The sequence below is a fragment of the Rhododendron vialii genome, chromosome 12a (genome assembly GCF_030253575.1).
Source record: "Rhododendron vialii isolate Sample 1 chromosome 12a, ASM3025357v1".
Classification (NCBI taxonomy): domain Eukaryota; kingdom Viridiplantae; phylum Streptophyta; class Magnoliopsida; order Ericales; family Ericaceae; genus Rhododendron; species Rhododendron vialii.
This window is the reverse complement of record NC_080568.1, coordinates 24077940-24088333: the sequence shown is the minus strand read 5'-3', so window position 1 is coordinate 24088333 and position 10394 is coordinate 24077940. Positions and strand designations below refer to the sequence as shown.

Genomic DNA, 10394 nt, shown 5'->3' with positions numbered 1-10394 from the left:
GTTAGTCTCAGTCATTCAGCTTGGTCCAATTTTCAGCCGTTGCGGAATCGAAACTTTTCATAATTTAAGTACGTCCCGTTAAAAAGTTGCTTCATCGAAGATCAACAAATTTTCAACAACTCATAGTTGCAAAAGATAAAATGAGTAGTCAAAGTATGAAAATGATGGATCTTCCTTAGTGGTGAACTGCTAGGATAACCATCGATATCTGATCAAACTAACTGTCAAAAGAATATTTATTTTTACAAGTCTCTATAATACAAGCAGCACCGATTACCGTGATGAAATTGGACTCGGCAAGAATAGTTCAAAATTGAGACCAACTATGGGTACCAATAATGAGAGTAGATAATGGAAGTACCGATAATACAAGTGGGGTCCACTTTCGGGTCCTACAAAAATAATTTGAACCATTCATTAATTTTAAGTGTTTTTTCAAGTGACCTTGCACAAAATCAGTTCAACTGGATATGCGTAAGTAGTTTATCAAACCTTCTAATTTTTCGTTAATTCTGGATCCTTTATTTTTGCTAAGCTTAGAAATCTGGATCCTAAGTTCTGAATAAAAGTTGAAAGATTGGATCAACTATTTATGCAAATCCAATTGAGTTGAGTTTTTGCCTGGCCACTCAAAAAGTTATTTCAAACTTAATGAACAATTTGGATTATTTTTGTGAAACTCGAAAGTGGGCCGCACACCTCATATGTACATTACCGGTACTCCAATGATCGATACCTCTAGTATTTAGCAAAAATGTTAAGGGAAACGACAAGGAGAGTAGCAATTGGGTACCAACGGCATGTGGGGCCCACTTTTGGGTCCCACACGGATAATCAAACCATTCATAAAATTTTAAATAATTATTTTGAGTAGTCTCGGAAAAAAATAAGCTCAATTGAATTTGTGTCAATGGTTAATCCAATTTCTAAGTTTCGACTCAGAATTCAAGATCTTAAACTCTAAATGAAAGTTGAGAGTTTGGATTGACCACACAAATCCAATTGAGTTGATATTTTTTCAGAGCTACTAAAAGAATTACTCCATTTTAAAACTAATGAACGGTTCGGATTGTCCGTGTGAGACCCAAAAGTGAGCCTCACACGTCATCGGTACCTAAGGGCTACTCCATTAGGGTTGAGGGGGTTCGGTACCTAAGGGCTACTCCATTAGGATTGAGGGGTTTCACTTGGTTAAATTGTGTACTATAAATTTGTATATTTCTGCGTATAATTTGTTTTTTTTATTGTCGGCATGTTAGTACTGAATCACTCGTGCAGAGTAAAGTAAATGAAAATTTACTGAAATTTGTAAGTAAATAGATCATATAGCTTAACAAAATAAAATAAATCGGGCTTGATAAGTTTTCAAGCAAAACAAATACAATAGTCATCTTATATAGTGATTTGTATGCACAACTTTTTGTATACTCCATCCGTTCCTATTCTTTAGTCTCTTTTGAGAGTCCGTACCATTTTTCAATCGATTATATCTTGTAATCTATAATTGTTTAGGTAATTTTTAAAACATCGTTTAAAAAAATTCATTGGGATCTATCAAATAAAATTCATATTGCATATAAATAGTATTACAAATTAAAAGTTATAATTATTTTTTTATCCAATCCGAATAGGACGATGGACAAAAAAAAATAAAAAAGAAAGTAGCATTTTTTTGTCATCGTTGAATTAAAATCCTGCAACCGCCTCAGTTGGTACGTGCAGTGGAGTTGCTGTCTAGGTTCAGAATTGGACCACAATGGGAGGACGGTTGGACCATATGGCTGGGTACGTACCATGTGTGCATGTATCCCTTGCGGGGCTATTTCTCGAAACCGGAAAATCGATCGAAATTGGAAAAATTGGATTAGACCGAATTTTTTAAACCGGTTGAATAATTTCGATCCGGTTCCGGTTTATAAAATTTTAAATTTTATAAACCGGAAAAATAATTTCGATCCGGTTTATGTGTTCTAAAAACCGGTTGAAACTGGACCGGTTATATATGTATAATATATACATATATTTATAAAAACATAGGGGAGGGGTTGAATCATGGGTTTTTGGTTGATATTTTGTGGTATATATTGGTCCAATAAATATATTTATTATATAAAAATTGTTTTTATGGGCTTAATTATGTTTTTATGGATTTTTTTTATGTATTGAGCTCAAAATTGATCCTTTTTTGTTGGCCCAAAAAAAAATGGTTGAATTATATATTTTTTGTTGATATTTTATGGGTTGAATTGTAAATTTTTTGATGTGTTGGACCCAAAATATGGCCCATAAATAAAAATCAGATAAATCGGACCGAAACCTGTTGAGCCGGTCGAAATCGGACCGGTTTATTTCAACTGATTTCGATTTCTAAAAATCTCAAACCGGATAATCAATTTCGACCGAAAAATACATCCAAACCTGTCAAAACCGGACCGTTATCACCTCTAATTCCTTGCTAGGCGACACCGCCACATGCACTTGGTACTACGTACGGGGTGGGAAGAAGACCGAGAAGAACAGCATGGGCCGGGAGCAGTAGCATTCATTCGCCTGATTAGACTGCGGGAGAGGGACAAAAGTCATAGAAAGTAGGCGCCATTTATAAAAAAGACATTCTTCACTTGGCCATCGGCTGTCAAATTCAAAGCCCAACCGCATCCATCATCCCCCATCAGTACTCCTATGCTATGGATCATCGTCTTATCTGCTTCAGCTGAGATAGACCCTCTTGTCTTTTTCTCCAGACCAAATGCTGAGATCGATAGACCCTTTTCTTGTCTTTTTCTCCGCATACGAATTTTTGCTCTTTTTGGGTTTTTTTTCCGAGAACAAATTCGCGGTGTAAAACCCTCCTTTTCCTCCGAACCAAAAAAAAACGCGCCACATCAGCAAAAAGGGTACGGAAGTGAAAAAATTCACGCCTTCTCCTCTCCTCTGGTTACCGGGGTTAACTTGAAAGGGTGAACTTCACTTTTGAGAGCAAAGTTTGAACAATTAAAAAAAAACCCATCATTGCATAAAGACCCCTACTCCGTTATCAAGAATTCTACTCTGCACCGTTAAATATTTTTATGCTAACTGTGCTTCAAGTGGATCTTTTAAAACTGAAAATATTCATTTGCAAAGATTTTTCAGAATTCAATATAGAGAAATTCTAAAATAAGACGATGACTGTGCACATATACATAATATTGTCTCTTATTCGGACCTCACTAGTAGCAATATATATATTTTTGAATGGTGAAAAAATAAAATTTTATTAATCTTTGAATGAGCCTAATGTTAAAATGGCCCAAAGAACCAATCCCGTACTCATCCTGAAAAGTCCACGATAACCATATGATCCCACTTCACCTAATCCTATCCCAAAGCAAATCGACATGTAGGTTGATACAACCCCACTTGAAACGAAGTGGTACAAGTATTAGTATCAGCTTCCATTAAGTCCATAATTCCAGCAAAATTCCAGTTCACCTCCAACTCTCTTAACCCTCCTAATTAATCTTATTTAGGAGTTGGGAAGAGATGTGACAATGAAAAACATGTTTGTATTATCAATATATGAAGATACACATGATTTGCGCCTACACTAAACATAAATCCTGCGTTGGATTCCACTCCCAATTAAATATAACAAAATACGATTCCAAAGTTCTAAAAGGGAGGATTCATTGAATCAAATCTCATAATCCACATAACAATCTCAATTAAAATCAAGCTTTTGTTGTCCTTCTCAAAATTCATCCCGAAAATATCAAAACGAGGATGTGTATGTGGCCTCCATCATCAAATCCTGCATAAAGAATGAGCAATGCAGTAAAAATAAAGTCATATGTAGTTGCAAAATAAAAAAAAATGCTGTCATTTAAAAATTGGGAAAAAAACTGTAATAGTCCTTGTAATTAAGTGCTCGTGTTAATTTGGTCCCTGTAGTTATAATTGGCTCGATTTACACTCTGTACTTTCCATTTTGTTTCAATTCGGTCCAATTACTAACTTCCGTTAGTCCGCCGTTAGTCATTTAAATAGCAAAATCATATGCCCCCTTTTTTGGGGTTAAAACAGAGCCGTTCGGCTAAATAAGCCAACTTCCTTATTTTTTGTCCTTATTCAAATTTTTTTCGTATTTGTTAGTTTTTCGTCAATTTTTTTAGGGGTTATTGCATCGTCATGACGAGAAAAATCTAAAAAGTAAAAAATTATTATTGAAATTCATTTTTTTTTTGAATAAAGACAAAAATTGACTTAAGTTTATTTTTCAACATTCCTAGTCAGGAATCAATACATGGGCCAAGTGTAGGAAAATGAATGGAATGACAAGGCACTATTTTTTGTAACCACTTGGGCTGTTAAGTTAGGTTTATTATAACCTATCTGAGTGGTTTGTTATGTCTATGTATTAGGTTATGACATGGTAAATTTGAAACTGAGTTTATATAATATTCTGACATTTGGACATGGTTATTTATCATGTTGTGACTTTTGGATCTATATCATATTGTGACTTTTGGACATGGTTCTATATGCATTTTCAGTACTATGTATGTAACGCCCCGATTTTTCAAGGAATTTTGGAAGCATTAACCCAAAAATACACTAAATTTTACAAACTATTAGGCCCCTGTTTATCCTTATACAAAAATTACAATTTCAAAATAATACAAAAATCTATGTACATTTATATAACAAAAGTAACTCCAGAGCGACTCTAGTTTTGACACGAAATTCCAAGCAATGTTGGCCCAGACTCCGTTTCAGGGGTCCCACCTGTATCAACTGCTCCACTGTGGAATCCTGCACACTCTGGCAAATTGAACGCCGAAGCAAACGATTTGCCAGGATACAAACGTATCCTGAGTGATAATTCACTAAGTAGAAATCCTAAAACCCAATACCACAATATGCAGATCAACAGTATAATAATTCATAATACACCGAAGGTACAAAATAATAACACATCGTCTTTTTCTTTACTATCCATCATCTTACATGTAATCTAAGAATTCTCTCCGCGAGATCCTTTCCTCCCACATCCACTAACTACAATCGTCTCATGGGTCCACCCTTCCTCTTGCTTGTCCTGCACCAGGGTCCTAGGTGAGCGCATCTAAGTTATGTACCGAGTATGTTCTCACTTAAGACCATAACAGGAGGATCGAGTCATCCCATAACGTATCGTACATTAGGGTCGGACATCCACTACCCCACGCTAACTATAACCGTCTCATGGGACCCATTCTCTTTTTCCAAGAGAAACTTTCCATGACGTATCATACATTAACGTCTCACTAACTATAACCGTCTCATGGGACCCATTCTCTTCCTCGAAGAGAAACTTCCCATGACGTATCATACGTTAGCGTCACAACACCGGGCCCCTCAGGTAACCCATTTCAACACAGGGCCCCATAGGATACCCTTGCCATCACCACGGCTCAAATCACAATCCACACAATCACACTTCCAACACTTTATCAATTTCCATTTACTTAACATCGTCTACATGAGTCACTACTCGTAACCACCCAGGGAACCTATTTGTCCAATCTACAGCCACAACAAAATATCACACGGTTCAACATTTCAACTAAAAGTACTAACAACACATAACCATGCGATAAAATTAATCATGTCATAGAATTTATCATGCAAGTAACAAAATAATATTCAGTCAAACAATTAATTACTATACTTAAAATTAAGTCTATTTCTCTCATTTAGAAATTTTATAAAACATTTCTACTATTTAAACATTTTCTTTAACTTTCATATTATTCATAGATTTTACAAACTAATTATTTTTATTGGAAAATACTTATTGCTAAATTTAGTATTTACTAACTATATTACATATTAATATGAGATTTTCATAAGAACAAAATTATGCGAGGCTATTCTAGTCAATATTTATTAGAGTTAAAGATTAACTAATATATAATCTAAAATATTTCTTGTTTACAATCTAAATAAATTTTTACTAGTAAAATATTCTTGTTAATATTTCATAAATATTTATCTACTCCAATAATTTATTAAACACGTAAACATCCACTCAAATACAAATTAACAGTGCAACATCAATAATAATTTCACAATCAAACACTTGTTAAACGATCATAAATTTTCACAGGGTATAACACTAATCATTTCAGCACAACCGGACTAAATTTTAATATAAACAGGACTAAAAATAAATTAACAATTTAATAGCAAATCATCATCTTAAATAAACTTTAAATCTAAGTAACTCCATTAAAATGCAGATAAAGGTTTTGGGTTTTCGGAAAACTACCTCAAACACGATTTTAAGTTCGGATAAGTGTTGTACGGTATCCATAGATCGCCGTGGTGGTTCTGAAATCTCGAGGCAGCGTCCGGCGACACTCCAACAGGGCCGCAGCAGCGATGTGCCCACGAAACTCACGGTGTGCACACACCTATAGCCACAACTATCTCTCTCTCTATTCTAGACTCAACAATAGAATTGGGAGTAAAATAATATACTGGTGTTCAATTTGCGGATTGTGTGGATATGTATAATGAGAGAGAATAAAGTAGTGAGAAGGTGAGAGGATAAGTGTAGAAGTGGTGGAATGAGGAAGGAGAATGATACTGATAATGATAAAAAGATAGGGGACAAATGCTACATTTGGGGGGTTTTCAATTCTAATGTATGTGGACGTATGTATGTACATGGTGAGAATGTATCTGGACGCTTTTATGTATAGGATGAGAGATAGAGAAGTGGAGAGTTAGTTTGAATAGAGTTCTACTTAGGGTTTAGATAGGAAAGATAGGAGATGAATATGAATCACTGATTTCCTGTATATCTAAAGTTTAAATACATATCTTATTCAATAGTGCAAATAATATAAATTATACACAAAATAATATATTTTAATTATTCAATCTAATTAATTATTGAATTAGAAATTTAACAATATAAATTTGTATTAAAAAAAATTGGGTCAAAAATCCGGGTCGTTACAATGTAGAACAATAAGGCATCTCAGTATTTGTCCACAAGTTGAACATGTAGACAATATCAGTAGTTATGATGCCTTATGGCTGATCATAAAAATGCTAAATTCGATGGCCACTTTTCGTAGAAAATTATAACCCAATTTCTTCCCAAGTGCCTCCTTATCAATGGAGAATGAAAGAATGAGCTGTGTTTTGGTTCAGATGTATATTAGGGCAAGAGGGGAATGAGTAACCCTATTCAGCTAAATAAGCCAACTTGCTTTTTTTTTTTGTCCTTATTCAATTTTTTTCGTATTTGTTAGTTTTTCGTCATTTTTTTGGGAATTATTGCATCGTCATAACAAGAGGAATCTAAAAAGTAAAAAATTACGATTGAAACTTAATTTTTTTGAATAAAGACAAAAAAAGGCCAATTTTTTCGTCTTTATTCAAAAAAAATTGGATTTCGATAATAATTTTTTACTTTTTAGATTTCTCTCGTCATGACAATGCAATAACCCCAAAAAAATTGACGAAAAACTAACAAATACGAAAAAAAAATTCAATAAGAATAAAAAAATAAGCCAGTTGGCTTATTTAGCCGAACGAGTCTATTTTAACCCCAAAAAAGGGGGCCATATGATTTTGTTGTTTAAAGGACTAACGGCGGACTAACGGAAGTTAGTAATTGGACCAAATTGAAACAAAATGAAAAGTACAGAGTGTAAATCGAGCCAATTACAACTACAGGGACCAAATTGACACAAATACTTAACTACAGGGACTATTTTAGTTTTTTTCCCTTAAAATTTTATCCAGGCTAATCAATTTAGTACCATAAATGTAGAATGCTGAGGATCTTGAAATACAATAATAGGGCTATTGAAATCCAAACTTGCCTGTCAAAAAATTGACATTAAATTAATCTCTCATATACAAGAACTATTCATATAATGACATGCATATCTACAAGTGAGTAAAATTACAATACCTTATGCAAAGCCTGATTGGTAGACGCATTTAAGATAGTAGGAGATAAACTTGTACCACCAACATTATTCCTGAATGAAATGAAAAAGTTTACGAAGGATATAACTTTCTATATGGACCATGTAATTATAAAGAGTAATACTTACCTTGCTTCCTTTTGTGTGGGACAGTTAGTTCTAATATGTCCTAGTAGTTGCCTGCAAATGCCACACTTCCTGTTTTTTTCCTACCTGATTCTCGATAGGATGTTTCTGTCTAAGGGAAAAGTCTACAAGAATAAAATACTTACTTGATGGAGCAATGGAAGCTATACGACGACTGGTAGTTGTTTCCACGCACAGAGAGGAAAAGGCCGAAGTTGACGATTCGGTGTAGAGATGGAGTAGAATTCTTGATAATGGGGCAGGGGACATTATGCAATGATGGGTTTTTTTTGTAATTGTTCAAACTTTGCTCCCAAAAGTGAAGTTAACCCTTTCAAGTTAACCCTGGTAACCAGAGGAGAGGAGAAGGCGTGATTTTTTTTCACTTCTGTACCCCCTTTTGCTGATGTGGCGCGTTTGTATTGGTTTGGAGGAAAAGGAGGGTTTTACACCGCCGATGTAATGAATTTATTCTCTTTTTTTCCTCAATGAAATGGCCGGTCACTGTATTGAAATTAGCGTAACGGCTCCTCGATTGATTAGGAAACTCATTTGACCTAGAATGTTTGGATGTGCTTAAGCCATATATAGTTGACCCGGCCCGGAGGAAAGAAATATATTGATCCGTCACCGACTCACCGCGTTGCAGGTTGTGTCACCAAGCCCCGTGCAAGTTAAATTTGAGCGACCTCGCCCAACAATCTGGTCACAAGTATCGAACTCAAGACTGGTTGGAAAAGAGCATCCTTATGTTAAATTTTGGAGGGAAAATTAGTTTTGGAGAACAATAAATGAGTTTTTGAAAAGTTGAGACAGAAATGAAGAAATGGGTATAGTTGAGTAGTTGCATTTTCCACGCTAATGTTTTCAATAAAAAACAGTATTTTTATTATTCAATGTGAAGAATTGGGTTGGAAACTCTTGTACGACCTCCCGTTCATTTAAAGATTTTGAATTTTGGATTATAATCATTATTTTATTTTTCTTCAATTGTTACTTTCATTTTTTTCTCTATCTCTTTCCAATCTGCTTTATTTCTCAATATACTAATTACCTATAAATCCAAATCTAAAATTCCAAAACGAACGGGGTCAAGGATGGCCCTGCCCTTTAGAGCATCTCCAATGGAGATGGAAAATGACTATAGATGGATAGTCATTTTAGAATCAAAAATTTATTAAAAGTTAGTTGGTTATAAAATATGATTCACTCCTCTCCAATGGTGAATTTTAAAACGGTTTTTCTATTGTCAACCCAGTGAGTTGACAATAAGTACACAAGAGAATAAGAAAAACATTTATTTCTATTTTTTTTTTTACATTTTTCAATACACATTTACACTTCTTATTGTCAGCCCAGTGGGCTGATTTTAGATTTTTCCATTTTAAAATAGAACCAAAGAGTCATAAATATGCACTAACTTTTCCTCCACCTTATTTCCCTCAACGTAATTCAACTACTACTTTCGTTCAAAAATAATTGTTGTGTCTGCCAAACAAGGACTTTTAAAAATTATCTTTTATTTTTTAAATAATTCCATCATGTTTTAAGCTTTCCGGCCGTTTTCCGTTGAATAGCAGATAACTTCGGCAAATTTTATGGTAGATGATTGTTGGATTTAGGTGAGGTGGCAAGAATAACTATAGTCATTTGGAAATCCATATATTCATCCCCATATTCATCAAATGCATTTTTCATCCCCATTGCAAAAAAAATGACTGTCCATCCCCCATTGCACTTATTACTCTTTAAGTGGTAGTAACGCATTTCTCTCTTTGAGAGGAAATCCCTAGTTAGACCTAGTATTCCAACGGCTGTTGAAAGCCATTCTTTATCTTTCTCTCTGGTCGAGTGTGAAATCCCGATCCTAGATGTGGATGAGGAATTTTGAAGCCTTTTTATTTGAAGTTCACTCTTTTTTATTTTGACCTTTTTCCATCTCTTTTAAGGGAAAGGCTACAATACACACTTTTTATTTGGGTGTGTATCATATGCACCCCAAAAAATGTTATAAATTTGTTTGGGCTCCGAAATGGCTCAAAGGGCTGAGCGGGTGTGCCAGGACTTGTAGCGTCCAACGTGACGGACTGAGTGCCCCTTTTCTGACTTCTTAACCGTGAGGGCGAAAGTGCTGCAAACCTAAGAGCTGGATTGCAGTGTTGGTTCGTGGTTTTGCCTTTACGAGTGAAGACTTAATAATTTCCTAACCGTGTAGAAAAAGAAGTAATAACATAGAATAACTTTATTATATCGTACTAATAAAGTTGGGGATACAAGAGAGATAGGAATAACTTTGTT

At 34.6% G+C, this 10394-nt stretch overlaps 1 long non-coding RNA gene across 1 annotated transcript; it reads right to left on the bottom strand.

The window, feature by feature from the left end:
• Nucleotides 1-3607: 3607 nt before the first annotated feature.
• Nucleotides 3608-8336, bottom strand: LOC131310130 (uncharacterized). Its single transcript, XR_009195127.1, has 3 exons — nucleotides 8243-8336; nucleotides 7955-8024; nucleotides 3608-3793 (listed from the first exon to the last, which is right to left on the bottom strand). It is a non-coding gene; the product is annotated as an uncharacterized LOC131310130 (long non-coding RNA).
• Nucleotides 8337-10394: the final 2058 nt, after the last annotated feature.